Source organism: Leptonychotes weddellii, chromosome 4 (assembly GCF_054177405.1).
Source record: "Leptonychotes weddellii isolate Sample4059 chromosome 4, ASM5417740v2, whole genome shotgun sequence".
Lineage (NCBI taxonomy): Eukaryota > Metazoa > Chordata > Mammalia > Carnivora > Phocidae > Leptonychotes > Leptonychotes weddellii.
The window spans coordinates 12,046,046-12,061,768 of NC_138372.1; the positions used below are offsets into that span (position 1 = coordinate 12,046,046).

General features: G+C 55.3%; 1 protein-coding gene and 1 long non-coding RNA gene across 2 annotated transcripts in view; one reads left to right on the forward strand and one right to left on the reverse strand.

The window, feature by feature from the left end:
* LOC115937473 (uncharacterized) overlaps positions 1–2,237 on the reverse strand; it is a 7,788-nt gene extending 5,551 nt beyond the window's left edge. Inside the window, exon 1 of the long non-coding RNA XR_004072755.2 lies at positions 2,209–2,237. This is a non-coding gene — a long non-coding RNA (uncharacterized LOC115937473). The remainder of the gene's footprint in view (positions 1–2,208) is intronic.
* Positions 1–15,723, forward strand: part of IGSF21 (immunoglobin superfamily member 21) — a 228,595-nt gene that overhangs the window by 32,356 nt on the left and 180,516 nt on the right. The gene's annotated exons all lie outside the window — the stretch shown is intronic.

Sequence of the window (15,723 nt, forward strand, 5' to 3'; positions counted from 1 at the left end):
GGCCTGTGTCTCCCCCATCAGATGTGGGACCTCTCCAGGGAGGGGCTGTGTCTCCCCCATCAGACTTGGGATCTCCCCAGGGAGGCCTGTGTCTCCCCCATCAGACTAAGGCTTATGATGGCAGGGGCTCTGTCTCCCCACATCAGAGTGGGACCCCCTGGAAGGTAGAGTCAGCGCTTCTGCACCTTATCACATTTCACTCTAAAAACAACGCGAGTGTCCATTCTGTTTCTGGCCCATGATGTTTTCACATTGCTGTTGCTGGGAAGACACATGCGGAGGAAGAAGGGCTGGATTTGGGGAGGTCTCTGTCCCCCACCCCAGGGCCTGTATCACATCCCTTCCCTGGGGCAGGGCAGCCTGTCAGGAAATCTGAATTGAGTGGGGAGGACCCAGGCCCTCAGGTCCTTCACAAGCCTCACCTCCTGTGCTCTGTGCAAGGGAGTCCAGGGCCCTCACACCTCCTATACCCTCCCTAGCCAGGCCCTAGCCAGACGTGGGGCTGCTCCCCATTTCCTCCCTGCCCAAGCTGCCTGTGACTCTCGCAGCTGATTTGATGCCACTCACCATCCCTGAGGGCATGTGACCCACCTTTCCCTCCACATCCAGTCTCTGCTTCTGTTCAATCCTGACCTAGCCTAGCCTGGCTCTGGAACCTTCTGGAAGCATCTAGGTCCAGTCTGCCATACCCCTGAAGACACCACCGGGTAGTTCTAGGTGACCAGAGTCACGAGTCTGACCAGAGAAGACTCCACTAAACACAGCGCCTCAGACCACCCAAAAAGAATGCCCGGCACCTTCTGAAGTGTACGCCCCTCACCCCATCTGAGGATTGCCTGCCATAACCCGCACCCCCCCACACACCGCCCCGGGCCAGCAGGGAACCTGGACGGAAAGGGGCGAAGGCCATGATGGGAGGGGAAGGGTACCGCTCCTATTGGGGCCCTTTTTCTGCGTGACCTTAAGCAAGACATTTGAACTCTCTGTGCCTCGGTTTCCCCCTTTCAAGCTGGAGAATCATGTTGAGAACAAAATGAGATGCTCGAATAGGAGCCCCAGTGATGGGCTATTACCGTGGATGAATCATGGGTGCCTCAGAAAACATTCCTTCCTGCTGTTTTGGATTATCTGACTTTTAAAAATCACCTTTTTTTTTTTTTCAATTGCAAATGTAATACCCGAAAGCTGGAAATAATTTGGAGCATTTAGAAAGGCACAAGAAAGAAAATCCCAGTACTCAGAGATGACCGCTGTTAACTCTGCGGTGATTATCCTGCCGGCCATTTCTGTACATGGAGACGCAGAATTTGGGGGGCAAAACAGAAAGGAATTTATGTGAATTTTTCTTTTAAGTTATCACTGGAATGGTTTTTGTGGCTAGATGGCACCTCTTAGCCTTTGTTCCTTGACCCTTGTGTGAGTGTCTGAAAGCCACCCATTAGCCTGTTTTTGCCACCAATTTCCTCGATTCATACTCCCTATAAACCACGGTGGGGAACTTTATAGACCCACAAAGGCATTCAAAGTTAATGGCAAAACCAACCATGTGAAAACTCTGCCATAAAACCGGCCTCCCTCTCTCCCCGGCGCCTGAGTGCCCCTGCCCCTCCCGGGCCCCTGGAGGCCGCCCGTTCCCCGCTGCCCCAGCCAGCCCTGGGCCCTGGGACAGGGATGGAGCCAGGGAGACAGTCCTAGGGGTGACCTTCCCTCCACCAGGACACGGTGTGCACACACACTCTTGCCAGCACAGCACAGAAGCAATAAATATCGGGGCTGTAATTTATGTAGATGTTTTGGAGTCCAAACAGAGGGGTGGGGAGGACCTAATGAAATGACATCCCTCATGTCGGCTTCTCGGGCAGGAATGGAGCAGGTTCATAACGCGCAGGGGCACTCGCTAGCCTGAGGACAGAGGTTAGATAAATCCAAGCACTGGGCTGCCCTTGGGCTCCCTTGCCGAGGTCAAGGCTCTGTCAGGGGATGGAGCCCAGAACTGGGAAGGACTCCAGCCACTCCTTTATGCATCCCTTCAGTAAATATCTGCGGGCTGTGTTCTATCTCTGGCCCCAGCCCACCGGGGCAAGAGAGGGACAGAAGCCCAGCTTAGTCTTTGAGTGGAGGTATGTGTGGCTTCTGCTAGGGCAGTGGACAAAGCATGGACTTGGCACCGAACCTGGCTTTGCTGTGGGACTGCGGGCCATTACTCACCTTCTCTGATCCCGTTTAGACACCCGTCTAAGAGAGAAAACAAAGAATATTGAATGAGTGAGTGCCTTCCTGTGAGATACCGGGCGGAGGGGGGCATGTATGATAAATGGCAGGTCCTCCCCACCCTCCATCCTTTCCCGATTGTTGGTAAACTGTAAGGGAGGACAGATCCCTCGGCCACAGACATCTCCGATCGCCTGGTTCAGAAGCCCTGGGCCTAGCAGGCTTCTGTCAGTTTGAGGACTGCCCCTCCCTCTTTTTCAGACAAGAGGCCCCGGAGGTGGGGCAGCTCAGACCTACTTTGCACCTCTGATTGACTCAGCCAGCGACCTTGGCTGAGTCCCCTCTCCTGGGCCCTCCGGGGAGCTTGGCTCCAAGGCAGGGGAGCATTGTGACAAGGAAGGACCAGGCTGCTTCACCCGCCAGCCCAGCCACACCCCCACACCGGCCGGGTAGAAGTCCTGCTTTGGGGCCAGGTGGGGGTGGATCCTCTAAGCAAGAGGGCCATTCTGTTCAACCTCATTTGATGGGCAAGGGAGCTGGAACTGGTTTTTGGCCAAGGTCAGAGTCACCAAGGGTCCCAGGCGGGACCGGAATCTGGCCCAGCATCCCTGCCAGCCACCCACAAACCCGCTTCCCCCTTCCCTGTTCAGAGCTTTTAAATCTCTGTGTCTTATCTTGGTTGATCCTCACAGCAAACCCCGTAAGGGGCCAAATAGCATTATCCTTAATTTATAAATGAGGAAAGCGAGGCTCAGAGAGGTTAGGTGGCAAACTCAAGGTCACACAGTGACCGGCAGGGTCAGAAATAAAACGTGTGTCTCCCAACAGGTGCCCCAAACAACAGCAACAAGAAAAGGAGTCACCCTCTCTTCCTCTCATTTTCCGAGTCCGGCCTAAGGACAAGTTCTGGCGGCTCTACCCCCAACACATCCCGAGTCTGGCTGCTTTTCTGCACTGTCCCTGGCACTCCTGGTCCAGCCACCGCGAGCTTGTGCCTGCCTGCCACGGCCTCCCAGCTGGTCTCCGTGGCTGCCCCCTCCTCACCCTCCTGCGCTCAGCTCCTCTGGGTGTCCAGAGAGATGTTATTAAAATGTAAATCAGATCCGATTGCTTCCAGGCTTAAAACCCTCCAAGGTTCGCCATTGTACTTGAAGCCAAATCCCACTCCTTACCCTGCCTCCTCCAGCGGTGGCCGCCCTCTCTTACCTCACCTTGTCTTGCTCTCCGGCACGATGACGCTGTTCCGGTCACTCTGGCCTCCCACTCTCTTCTCTGCCGGGAAGGAGCTGTCCAGCCTGGCGGCCTTTGAGCTTGGGACTTTCTGCTGCTAGGATCACTCTTAGCAGGATCTTCCCACAGCTGCCGCCTTTGCTTTCTGCAGTTTAAGTACAAAGGCCTAGGAGTTGCCCTCCCTGGCCAACCCCATCAAAATGCTGTCTCTCTCCCTCTCCCACTTTCTCCCTCTGTGAACACATCTGAGCCATCCTTTAGGGCACTTTTTACTATCATTCATATTTTGCTTGGTTATGTGTCAGCTTGTTCATCATCTGATGCCCCTCTAGAATTTATCCTTCTTGAAAATTTTCTCCCTCCTGCATACCAAGACTGTTCCGGGAATTTATACACATGACCCATTTAAATTCACAACTCTGTGAGAGAGGTACTATTATTATATCCATTTTACAGATGAGGACACGGAAGCCCAGAGAGGTTAAGTAATTTGCCCAAGGCCACACAGCTGGTTGGTGGTCAATGTGGAATTTGAACCCAGGTCTTCTAGCTCTATAATCCAGACTCTGACCACACACCAGAGCGTAAGCTGCACCAGGGCAAGGGGCCAGGTCCTTTCTGTTCCCCTCTGCACCCCTGGTGCATGGCGCAAGCTCGGGCTGGCATGGAGAAGGCACACAGTAGAGGGTTTATCGTGGGAAGGAGTGCAGGCCACAGTGAGCGAGAGGTCTCCTATTATAGCTTATTACATTGCTTAGAAGAAATGGGGAAATAAAATAAAAAGTGGAAAAAACAAGGCTGTATAATTTAGAGAATGAATATTTTATCTTTGAGTGAGTGATATTGTTTCTAGTCAAGTACAAAGTCGCCTGTCTGCCCCCGTGCAAACAAGTTAATGTTTTATACCCGTTAAAAAAAGCCGGAGCACAAACCCAATACTTGAACTAAGTGTCCATGACCTCTGACAGCATCAACAAGACATGTTCACCATCCCGGGACCCATGACAGGCTGAGCACATGGAGAGGGCTCGGGGCTCTGTGTTCTTGGAAGGACTCCTGCAGCTCGCCTCCCCTGAACCAACAGCCAGGCCAGGTGTGTGAAACGTGCAGGTGCGTGCATCCACACGCCCGGCCTACGTCCTAGATCCTGCTGGTCATAGCCCCTGCTGGTCAGTGCTGAGAGACAGGACCAGCAAGCCTGTGGGGGAGGTGTGTGGTCACAGCAGGGAGGGTGTGGTGTTCAGGGGAGGCCACCGGGGCTGGGAGAGTCCCTAAAGCCTCAGGGCGAGGGACAGACTTGAGCGGGCCTTGCAAGGCTAGGATGACACGCACAGAGGGAGGGGCGGACATTCCAGCACGGTCCAGAGGCTCAGACTCATTGCTGTGCTCATCATTAGTGTCAATACCGTGAATGCTTGTGAATCATGGAGCTAATGTTGCTAATAATAAGGGGTGATATATCCTGACTCCCCCATCCTGGCTGGGTGCCCAGAGATGGACCTGCCTCCCCAGCATTACTCAGCTAAATAACCATGGGCTCTCGGTGGAGGCCACCCACCCCTCCCACCCAACTTGCCGTGATGATGTGGGCAGGTCATGGAAATCATGGGTGTCTTTCTGAGGGTTCTGCCAAGGAGCACCCTGGCTTCATTTACCCATATCTCCATCCTGGCTCTGTAATCTTCTAGCTATGTGACCTTGGGTAAGTCATTCCCCGCTTCTGTTCCTCATCTGTAAAATGGGGACTGCAGTGCCCATAACAATTCACGTGTTCATTTACTCAGTAGCAGGAATGTAGGCTCTGGAACCAGGTTGATCTGGGGTAGAACCCCCTGCTGCCACGCGACCTGAACATGGGTCTCTCTGAGGCTCAGTTTCTTCATCTGGAAAATGGGGATAATGACTACCTTGGAGGAGGTGGGGAAGATCAGACGTAGTGCATATATGACAGCTGGCCCTGAGTATGAGGGGAATCTCAAGATACTTAAGGTGGCTTAAAGCTGGGTTTTGGCTGTGCACCAGTCCCTGTGCCCAGCCCTGGAGACACCTGTCCCAGGATGCTGTTTTAGCTCCAGGTACTAGAGAAAGTGTGGCCAGGGATTGGAATGCTGGCCTCCTTGAAGAGTTGCTTGTGGGGCTGGGTGGGGGGACAGATGCATAAGTACCTAGTTGGGGACCAGGCCGTCCACAAACATTTGGGCCTTCCCTCCTCCCTGGATTCCAGAGGGGTCTAAATTGATTTCTTAGCACTTCTGGGGGCAGGGGCTGAAATCCCTGAATTCAGAGCAGTGTCTGCCAGGTGATCTAGTTATCCCATCCAGGCCCCAACACCTCGACATGGTCTCACCAAGTGGGGTCACGATGCCAGTGCATTCTGGACCGTTCGAAATGGAGAGTCTGCCGGCCGAGGCAGGAGCGGCCTGCCCTCAAAGGCCCCTGGCATCTACTACCACATCAGCCTCCCCACATCGCGCCTTCAGGGGACAAAGCTGGGGCGGTGTTTGTCCCAGTTTACACCAGAGAAGACAAAGGTTCGGGCAGGGTATATGACCCGAGCAATAGGGCCAGGTGGGGAAGGATGAGACTCAGTGCCATGCGTCACTGGGACTTCTGGGTCCCTGGGGCCTTTGCCTGCGCTGTGCAATTCTCTCCCTTCCCTGAGATCTCTGTTCACATGTTCTGTCCTCCAAGAGGGCTTCACTGACTGCTTGTAATTGTCAGGTTAATTAATGCAAGCTGCTGTAATAAACAATTCCAAATTCTCCGTGACCTAACTCAATAAAAGTGTATTTCTTGCTCAGGCAAAGTCAAAGAGTGTGTATGCCTACATTTACTCAGAGGCTCCCCTGGGTGACTCACCTCTCCACAGTGGTTCGGGGGTCCCAAGCTCTTCCATTGTGTGTCTCTGTCACTCCCCCAGGCCACCAGGTGCTTTGTATTCAGCCTTCTGCAGAGCAAGGAGAAAGAATACAGAAAGGGTCTCAACTTGTCTTTCAGGGGACCAGGTCCAGAGCCGCAAGCATTGCTTACCCCCACATCCCAGCAGCCAAAGCAGGTCACATGGCCAAGCCCCAAGTCAGCGGGGAGAGGAGTGAATATTTGCTGACCAGTAACTCACACCATGGCAGAGCGTTTCACGGGATGTCTGGGGCCAGGCCTGGATGTGACAGGTGACACAGGACCTCCTTCCAGTGACCATAACTGAGTCACATGCTCTCCTTAACTTCAGGGCAATGGGGAAATACTTCTGTCTGGATATTGGTGAAACCAACAGTTTCTGCCCCACAACCTAATCAAAGATAGCCTGATAGTGTTTCCTATCAGAAGGGTGGCCATAGAATTTGTCATGGAAATGGGATAATTTTAAGGTGAAAAGGATCACTAATGGTTATCCACAGACACAGGTCTAACCCACGATTGGCCCAACCACCCCAGGATGTGTGGTCACCCTCCTCATCTCTGTCCGTCCCCGTGATCTGCTTTATCATTCTTGTCTCTATGTGACGTTTACCACTTACGTACCTGTTCACTGTTCTGTTACCTGTCTTCCCCACTAGGAGGTAGGGTTCGTGGGGCCAGGGATTCTTCTCTGTACACTACCATCTTCTCGGTGCCCTGGCCCTGGCATATGATAGGTACTCATGACATGCTTGTTGAATGAATGAATGAATGAATGAATGGATTTACTCAGTCATCCCACAGATTCTGTTTGAGGACCAGCCATGTCTTAGCCCACGATGTGCCTGCCCTCCCAGAGCTGAACTCTGGTGGGGCAAACAGACTTTGCATTGGGGGGGGGAGTAAAATTCAGGGGCTCCAGGTGGGGTCGGAGCAGCTCTGCTGCGGAGGTGATGTTTGAGCAGAGGGGATGTAGAAAGCAGACACCACAGACTTGGTTCTAAAAGGTCTCGAGCTCACAGTCCAGTGTAGCCTTTCAGATGCTGTGGGAGCCCGAGTGAGTTGCTTGGCCTCTCTGAACCTTAATTTCCACCTTTGGTGAGCGAGGCCAAGCCTCTGTACCCTTGTAGGGTGGAGGGGATGTCTGAGTGCCGTCTGGCTGGAATGAGCCCAGCAGACAGTGTCGCTGGTCCCCACCGCTCTTCCTCTTACACGGGTTTCAGACGTGGCTTCCATCACCATGTATTTTGGCCTCTGGCCATATAGGGGACGTGAAGGTCCTGTTCTGCTCCTGAGCGCCTCGCCCCGCTGCAAAGCCCACCAAGGACAGCTCCCAAGGCCCTGGGGCAGGAGCCCTTGCTGTGGCCCGGTCTGCTCCCGTGTGACTCGGCCAGATAGGGGCTGTGTGCACCTGTACAACACCCTAGGCCTCTCTGAACCCCAGGGTCTGTGGACTAGGGGTCTGAAGAGCTGTCTCACAAGGCCAAGGAGAGACTACAGAGAGCCTTCAATGCAAGAACCCAGCACAGCCCCTGCTGCAGAGCTACGGGGTTGCAGCGCAGGGCGGGCATGCCCTGACGGCCCCCGGGGTAACCGCCGGCAGGGTGATAGGCCCGGGCCTGGGGTCCTGTGTGAGAGCCCCCGAGGGCCCCGGAGCCCCCCAGCAGGGGCAGCAGCAGGGTTCTGTTGCACCAGAGGGAGAAGGGCATGTGGACGTTTGTTCATCTTGTCCCCCGCTGGCTCGGAGAGGCGGCCGGCAGTTGGAGAGGCCGGGAGAGACGTGGGGACCACCCCCGGGTGCTCCTTCGGCTTGGGCAGAGACCGGGTCGTCGTTATAAATGGTTTTGTTCTCTCGAGCTGGCCGTCCCCTGACTGTCCGCAGGTAGCCATACCGGGCCTTGGAAGGCCTACCCAGACGGCGCGCAGAGGAGGCCTGGCCGGAGGGTTGGGGTGGGCTCCGCGCAGCGCCAGCCTCCATGGCCCAGTCCCCAGCCTGGGGCTGGACACACTGTCCCCGCTCAGCCAAGCCCTGGTGACCAGGCTCATTTCAGGGAGGAAAGAGCAGGGTACGGTTACCAAGAAAATGGCAGCAGGTCACACATGGGGTCCACGGGGAGGGAGGGATGGAGGAGTGTTTCTTCTGAGTCAGGTACCAAATGGGCACAGCCTTCTTTAATCCTCATTGCCTTGTATCTGGTCCTCTTTTCGCAGATGAGGCGTCCGGCTGAGGGTCAGGGAGATGAAGCAGCCAGGGCTCGAGTTCTTGTTCCCACCACCCCACACGGTGCCTACAGAACCTGCCCCCATTTACCCAGAGAGCCAGGACTTTATCCCATTTCATCGACTGCTGATGGGTCAGCGGCCCCCACATAGCATCAGGCCTGCATGTTCATTTAGCAGATGGGGACGTGGAGGCAGGGAAGGGCCTGCCATGGCGGTGTGGTGAATTAACTCTAGGTGCAACGTCAGTTCCTAGGTCCAGAGATTTCCACGCACTGTCCCTGACCTCTGTCTGTGTGTGTTAATTAATTTTCATACCTTGAGGCAGAGCACACATTCCCCATTTCACCCCAGTCCCCACCATTCCCTAATGCCTCCACCCAGACTGGTTCTCCCATTCGTATCTCCTGCCTGAGACCGTCTGCATTTGCCTCCCTGCCTGGGCTCTCCTTCCAGAGGACTCTGGTAGCATCTGATCTCGTGTTGCTCTCCCTTTCTCTGAGCACACCATTGCCCCTTCAAGCCGGTCAGCCCCCACTTCCACTTTACACCTCTGCTCAAGCCTCCCTCCCATATGAAAACCTTTCCATTCAAAGCCGCACGCCATCTGCTTCCTCAGATTCTGCTCAGTGGTGGAGGAAAGAATAGGAGAGGAGCTAACAGCCACACAGGCTTCTCTCCTCTGACCTTAATGCCCGGACCGGGGAGGCGGGGGTCAGCCTTGTCACCTCCCTGACTCTGTGCTGGGTCTGGCACATGCATTTCTGGCCGCGTGATGCAGCTGGTGCTGAGAATGCTTCCCTTCTAGGGATGCCTAAGTCAGAGCTGAGAGACGGACTCTGTCTCCAGGGAGGGCCAGCCATAAGGGGCTGGTGTGGCAGGGGCTGGGCACCCGGGGGTCTCCACTCATGCTCCCTGCAGGTCCCAGCTGAGGCTGACGGAGCCAAGAGATCAGGACTGCTAGACTCACTCCTCTTCCAGGCAGCCCTCCGGGACCTTTGCAGATTCTAACCGGCCTCAGGGGTCTCCAGGAGTCCCTCCTCTAAGGAAGGGAAAGAAAAGGAGAGAGGAAAGATGGAACAGGAGAGGAGGGAGAGAAGAGAGGGCAGGGGAGGGAAGAGGATGATGAACTTGGGCTACGCAAGGCAACCCCATTTTCTTTGGGCCCAAATAGCTTAGCTTAGCTCATGTTGTTCCTGCGTGGAACGCGCCCCACCCTAACCCCTCCTTATGTCCTCCAAGTTCTAGTCCAGAGGCCACTGCTCTGCTGCCCTGCTCCCCTTCCTGCTGCTCCCTGGTCCCATGGCACTTTGCATGCGCCTGGATTTCATTCCTTACCTTTCTCACCTGTGCTCGCCACCCTCCCCCCCACTGTGACCCCCCTGAAGGACAGAGCTGACCCTTTACCCCAGCGCCCAGCACAGGATGCGGCACAGAGAGTACCTGGGAGTTGCTCCAGGAGTGACCCGAGTTTCAGTCCTCACTCTGCTACGTTGGGGCCCTGTGACCTTGGATGGGCCATTAGCCTCTCAAGGCCTCTGCCCCTTGGTCTGCAAAATGGAAATAACAATCCCGATCTGCTCTCTAGGGTTGCCATGGGAATAAGAATCTGCCATCTGTGTACAGTGGGCTGGGTATGTCTTAAGGACTCATCCCGAAGTAGCTGTAGCACAGAGAGACAAAGGGGGCCCCGACCCAGGCCTGCTTGCCCGCGCACTTCAAGGGCAATGCTGCCGAGCCCCCAAAGGGGGAGGGCGCGGGGCTTGTGGGGTCCGGGGGTTTCCAAAGAGCTGGGGCACCTAACGGAGGGACTTAGCTCCCCGCCAAAAACCAGGGTCTAGGGACATTGTGGCAGCCCTGAGATCAAGAGAGCCTGACCAGCCTGGGGGCTGATGAGCCCGCCCTGTAGGGGGCAGGGGCAGGTGGAGGAGGGCCAGCCAGTGCCAGGCTGGAACCTTGGGGGAGCCCTATTCCCAGCCCCCTTGGGGAGAAAGGGGAGGGTAATAACTGCAGTCGGTCAGGGAGGCTGGAAGCTTAATTGATTAATGTTGGTTCATGTTTTGACGGGCCCAGATGCAGTGCTGGCAAAAGGTGAAGTATTAATACATATAATATATAATTATGATGTACCACCGGCCTGGCAGCCTGTGTAAATAGTCACCCAGCTGGGAACTAATCCGGGTAAGTGGGCCGGGGCTGATGGCGGGGCCCCTCTCAGACACAGCAGGCCAGCTGCTGCGCCGTCGCCCGGTCAGGAGGAGGAGGCTCTGCCTGGCCTCCTGCACCCCCAGGGACCATTCAGCCTGGGTGGGGAAAAAAGGTCATTTCTTTCTCATCGACCTTTGAGAGGCGGCAGCCAGGGAGGGAGGAACCCCGGGGTGGGCTGGACACTCATTGCTGGCTAAGTGCTGGTCACACATTCTCCCCCTTCGTGCTCCTTTTATAGGCAGCTCATCCTCTCCCCTCTGCAGTTAAGGAAACAAATTCAGAGAGTGTGAGTAACTTGCTTTAGGATGCATAGTCAATGGGAGGCAGAACTGGGGCTTAAGTCCACGCCCACTTGGCTCCAAGCCCAGGTGCTATTCCTTGGGGGAAAGGCAAGAAAGAGCAAGGCCACCAGCCCACCTCCCCACCTCCCCACCCCCCCCCCCAGGATCCCCTATAATGAAGATGCTGAGGGCAGTCTGCTGTATTCTGGGTCTTTCTCCCTAATATAACGTAAAAGTGGGAAAAACTAGGGCTCATAAAGAGAGTTTGAAGCACACCCCCATGAGATTGTAGCCTCCCCTACCAGTGTGGTTTTCCTCTCTGAGTCTCCGTAGCCGGGGAAGCAGGGCTTGGCCAGGAGGCAACCACGATGTGAGGAGCAGCGGGTGTGAGGCTAGGAGGGGGCGGGTGGGGCTGAGGCCTTGGAGTCAGGGGCCCCTGGAAATGACATTCATATTCAAAAAGACTTCCCTGCTACCCGCTGTGCCTTCCCAGACCAGAACTCCTCAGCCTTCTGACCTTCTCTGCCCCTCAAGGACCTTCTGGGGCGAGGAGGGTGCCAGCCTGGTCTTGGGAGCTCCAACGCTGCCTCCCTGTCCGTCTCCTGGCGTGGGCTGAGCAGGAGCCGGGCCGTGGTGACCCCCCTGCATGGTGAGCTCAGGCAAGTCCTCGGTCTCGATGTCCTTCAGGTGCGGCCCCCGAGCTGGGCACTCCCCAGGCAGGAGATCCGTCCGCCTCCATGGTCTCTTCCCCGCGGTGTGTGTGCCCCGCGGTGTGTGTGCCCTGTGGTGTGTGTGCCGGGCTTCCTGCCTCCCGGCCAGGCCTGCTACACACTCAGCTTCCATGACTGCATCGGAGGCGGGCCTGCTTCCTCCCGGCCGCAGTCACTAATGGGATGCTAAATGCCTATTTTGCAGATGAGGAAATTGCAATTAAGAGAGGTTAAGTAACTTTGCCGGGGTCTCATATTGGGTTTGCCTGCCTCCAAACACAGATTTTTCCACTTTATCAGATTGCCTCTTGGATGGATGGATCTTCCAGGGTAGGGCTCTTTCCCCTATCAGACTCCGGGCCCCCTAGGCAAACTCCTGAGAATAGGCGTCTGCTCAGAGTGAGGACTCTGTCTCTACCACTAAACGGTGAGCTTCCTGGGGGTAGAGGCTGTGCAGCCCCCATCAGCCTGGGACTCTCCAAAGGTAGGACCTTGTCTTCCCCGCCAAACTAGGAAGATCCTAGCGTGGGTCCTTCTTCCCTCATCAGACTGGGATCTTCCTCAGGGCCAGCTCAGCGCCTCCTCCATCCGACTGAGAGCTCCCTGATGGCAGAGGGAAGTCAGAAGTCCCTCGGTGTCCCTGCCCGTGACCTCTCACGCAGCCCACACCAACCTGAGGACCCCCTGCCTGTGGCACCCCTGACCCCACCCCTGTCCTGCTCGTGACTCGGCCCCGGCCCAAGCAGAGGCTGCCAACAGGACACTAAAGCCACAGAGCACCCCAGGCATTAATTAGTGTTGCCACTGGTGTTTCTTCCCGTTTATGCAGATCAGCGAGGTAAGAGGCATATAATGAAGTGTTTGTGGTTTCATACTGTCAGTAGGAAGGAAGATGAATTTTAATTACTGGCTCCTAATTGGATGGACAGCTTGTTAATGTCCTTCTGATGGGATGTCTGAGCCGGTGCTGCCCACCTACCCGGGCCCAGGGGTCTGCCCCACCCATTCCAGGGCAGCACGGCCAGATGGCGCCTCTGGGAGCCTTCCTGCCTGACCTTGCTCAGGGGTCATGCCGGCCATCCCTCTGTCTTTGCCTTTGGAGTTCTCGTGGAAGCTTGGGATCTCTCTCTCACTCTCTCTCTGCCTTTTGCGGGGCCCTGGGGCTTGAGCTCAGATCCCCACTATGCACTTACTTACGGGGTGACCGTGGGCAAGTCACCTCCCCTCTCTGAGCCTCGGCAAAGTGCTGAAGAGTAGGGATGAGGGGCGGTGGGAAATCTGCAGGCTTGTGTAGTTAGAAGAGATTTCCCAGAAAAGTGGAGATCCTGAGGATACATACATAGATCAAGAGATATGGAGGGGGCAGCCCAGGGGGGTGTCTGGAGGAGAGGGAAATGTGAGGTGTTTGGGTGCATTGGGACGTGGGTGCTACCCAAGTGAGGGGGGTGCTGGGAACTGGTTGAGGGTCTCTGCCCTGGGTTTCTTGTAGAACTCTTGGGTTTGATGGCCTCTCTGTCTGCCCCCTGCCACCTGCATCATAGCATCTCTCACATGGTGCCATCACTGAACATTTAACATGCGCCACCCCCACCCCCATCCAGGTGTGAGCTCCATGGGGTACAGGCTGCTCTGTTTGCTCACCCAGTAGCCTGGTGTCCGGCATGGCCCTGGGACCCTCTGTTTGTCCAAGGCAAATTTGTCCGATGAAAGAATGATCAGCAAGTGGGTCCAGGTTGAGGCTGGATCTGTCTGCTGAAGGTGCTCCAAGGCAGGGTACCCTTTGGGATCTGGAGAAGGCAGGCACTAGGGAGCCATGGAGGACTCTAAACAGGGAGCTGATGAAATACTGTGATGTGGCATCTTTGTGGGTTCCCTCTGCCTCCTCTCTCACTTCCCTCCCCTTTGAACAGCTGAATCCTGACATGATTCCAGGTGTCCAGAATACAAGTTCGGAAGCACTTATGGGTCCACTGGGATGGGCCGAGTGTGAGCAAGATTTGAGAAGGGCAGGGCTAAGGGGGAAAAGAAAGCTCTTCGCACCGGAAATTCCACTGAATTGGCTTGAGATGTGTTATCAACAGGTAGAAAAGTTAGAGCCTAGGTTCCATGTAAGATAAGGAGCAGTCTCCTTGGAAGAACACACTGGAGTTTGAACCTAGCTGTGAAACTTAACCAGCTTTGTAGTCTTTCTGAGGCTCAGCAGACTGATCTGTAAAATGGGCTAACCCTACTTTACAGGGTGTGTTGAAAGAATAAATGGCATGAAGTATTTCAAATACTCAGCACATAGTATGTGATCAACAACTGATAGGTGTTGTTCTTAGATCTCGCACAACAGAGAGAGGGAGAGAGGGAGAGAGAGAGAGAAAAAATGCTTAGTTCCCAGGAGTCCAGGCTTGCTCTCCTGGGTGCAGCTTCCCGGGGAGAAGCAAGGTGTTCAACTTAACACCTACCTGGCTCTGCCGAGTGCTAGCCCGTGACCTTGCCTGTCCTCCCCGCCCCGCCAGGCATAATCTCTTTATTGGTGAGATAGGAATCCTGTGGCCCCATCCTCGCAGGGTCTGGGGAGGTTTAAATAAGGAACTACAAGGAAAGAGTGCGCTCCTGACCATTGGTTGTAACCCACTTCCAGGGAACTAAGCAAGCCGCTTTCCCATCGTGAACTCCAGCTTCCTCGCGGTATCCAGCATCACCGTCCCTACATAGGCCCTGGCTCAGAATCATTGCAAAGATGGCAAAAGGGGTCAGTGCACAGTCTTCTAAACTGTAAAGCGCCGGGTGAGGTTGGCCAGGCTCAGGTGGCCGTTCCTGGCAGCTGACCGGACTGGCCGGCGGGGAGGTGGCCGTGAGCTCCTGCACTCCCTGCACCCAGGTGGACCCCAGGAAGGGATCGTGGGCACAAAGTCTTGGGCTCTGGTTCTGCCCTCCTTTCTCCACCCACAGTCCCTGGGGCCCTCCCCAGCCCCAAGAGGGAGGGATGGCCAGCATTTACTGCCCACCTTCTGTATGCAGCAGGCTCTGTCATCAGCCCCATGCCACAGATGGGGAAACAGGCATTGCGTCTGAGATCTTGGAGCTGGGCTGCCCGCCGAGGCCCGCCGACTCGAGCCCCATGCTTTCTCCGCTGGGCCTGCGGACACCTGCTTGATTGCCAGAAGTGTACCCAAGCCACCAAGAACCTGATTTGCCTTCCTCAGAGCCCACGTTCCTGGGGCTTATCAGGCAGAGGCCAAAGTAGCTGCTCATGTTGCAAACACTTGTTCCACATGCCCTGCCAGTGACAAGACAACAGACGAGGCCGAGCCCTCAGGAATCCCCTGGCTGAGAGGCCTGCCAGGGTTTTTAAAGGATAGAAAAGCCATGAAACGGGCATTAAAAAAAAAAAAAAAAAAAGGAAAGCAGATGCCAGACAGATGTGCTTCCCACTCACACTGCAGCCATCTCAGGTAGTGGTGGCAACAGGCTCTGTCCTTGTGAAAAGGGGCCAAATATTGATCAAGCATTCACTGCCAGAAGCAAAGTGATAGGACCAAAGGCACAGACACTTCAGGACCAAGCAGGTGAAGCCGGCCTGGGTTTCAGTCCCAGCTTCCCTTCTGAGTGCTGTGTGACCTTGGGTATGTCACTTAACCTCTCTGAACCTCAATTTTCTCAGCTGCAGAAGAGAGTCATCATACCCATCTTATAGGACTTATTCATATATAATAGGGCATAGCATCAGTGCCGACATATTGTAGGTACTCAGTAAACGTTCATTCCCTTCCCCGTATTACAGAGGCTTTAGCAATCTAAGGATACGAAACTTAACCGGTGGTCACCCTACAGATCAGGCCGACGGAAGGAACGATGACACAAAATGAGATCCTGAGGCAGGAGGGCTACATCCCAGACAGAGGAGGCTTCAGACTTGGGGTAGCCAAGACAGGGAAGGTGGGGGCTTGGGAAGACCCCAGATGGTGATAGAC